Source organism: Triticum aestivum, chromosome 5A, assembly GCF_018294505.1.
Source record: "Triticum aestivum cultivar Chinese Spring chromosome 5A, IWGSC CS RefSeq v2.1, whole genome shotgun sequence".
In the NCBI taxonomy this organism is placed as follows: Eukaryota; Viridiplantae; Streptophyta; class Magnoliopsida; order Poales; family Poaceae; genus Triticum; species Triticum aestivum.
This window is the reverse complement of record NC_057806.1, coordinates 367,356,384-367,358,025: the sequence shown is the minus strand read 5'-3', so window position 1 is coordinate 367,358,025 and position 1,642 is coordinate 367,356,384.

Here is a 1,642-nt window from a genome sequence, read left to right as displayed (position 1 = left end):
CTATTTGTGGTGTTTGCCAATGATCCAAGTTATCTCTTTATCATCTTGGTGGAAGAAGTGTTCATCTCTTCCTTAATCTCAAGCAAGTAATTGTTTCCGTTAGTGGCCGGTTGTCACCTCATAATTTTGAGATGTTTTCCATAAGCCCACTACAAGCTTATTCGTTTCGTTTTTGGTTTTCCAACAACTCCGTTATAACCTTCTTGGAAGGGTGCTTGGCATTTTCTTCTCCATTCTTCTATTTCAATTATCTATCTTCTATTCTTTTGTTTCGGAGGCATTGTGATGTTGTGCTCTTCAATCATCATCTTGTTTTGTCAGGATCGTGTTCTTTTCATGCTTATCCATTTAACCGGAGTGTCCTGCCTTTTTCTTTCAAGTTCTTTTTCATCTTATCAAGTCTTGCATCTCTTTTCAACCGGAGTGCTGTCCGATTTTGATATTCCTTGTTCCTTGTTTATCTCGTTTCAACCAGAGTGATTTCAATTCCTTCTTGTCCATTGTACTCGTCATTCATAGCTTTGCAACCTTCAAGTCCTCGTAATGTTCTTTGTTCCTTTTTCTAATGGATTGTTTGCAATCTCGTTCATCTCTGTTGTACTCTTTCTTTTAAATTGCTCAACCTCTCAAGGTTCGTGATTTCACTCGTTTGTCAAAGAAACAACTTAGTTTTACATCTTCTCTTCCTCTTCCGTTTCTCTCCGGTGCCATCCTAGATCTCGGGACGAGATCCTCTTGTAGTGGTGGAGTGTTGTAACGCCCCGAGACCGACGATCAGAAGACTTCCAGCTATTCCGAGTTCCTCCGTGTGTTTTTTTATTTGTGCTTGCTCTATTTATTTTTGCATTGCATCATGTCATCATGCAGTCATCTCTTAAATCTTTTGCAACTCTTCCAAATAAATTGTATGGATTTTTCGATCCATTTAAACCGAGGGAACTCACATGGTGACTTCTCTTTATAACTTATCCTCCAATATTAGGGAGCTATATTAAATATTTCTTTATTTCGGAAATCACCAAAACACACTTGCAAAATAATTCCCCATGCCTTTGACCTCAAACGTTGTCCAATAATTTATTTCATCATTTTCCGGAGCTCCACCAAAAATCCAAACATTTTTGGACCTTCCCAAACCTCACTTCCTATTCAAATCATTTGAATTTAAATCAAATGAGTTTGAATTTAATCTTTCAATCATGGCCTTTCTATTTTTCTTGGAACAAACTCATTTTTGCGAGTCCGAAAAAATTATCCCCATGTCCTACTTCTTCCCCTAACCCCTCTTTCTATTCTTTCCTATCTCTGTTTTGTTTTTATTTTCTTTAGAGAGGGAGAAGAGAGACTTGCAGCCCAGCCGGCCTCTTAGGCCCGGCCAACCTAAGCCGGCCCAAGGCCCAGCCGACCCCTCTAACCCTAGCCGCCAGGAGGCCGATCCCCTCCTCTCGATCTCTCCCTCCACTCTCTCCCTACGCCGCCACTTGCCCGAACCCCTCTGCTCGATCCCATCTCCTTCCTCTCGCCCGACCCCCATCTCCTCTGCGCCGCAGCCTCGTCAGCGCCGGCTCCCGTCGCCGCTGCCTTCTTCCAGCGCCGCCGCGCCATCTTCTTCAGGCGCTCGAGCACGAGCTCGTCCCCGCCG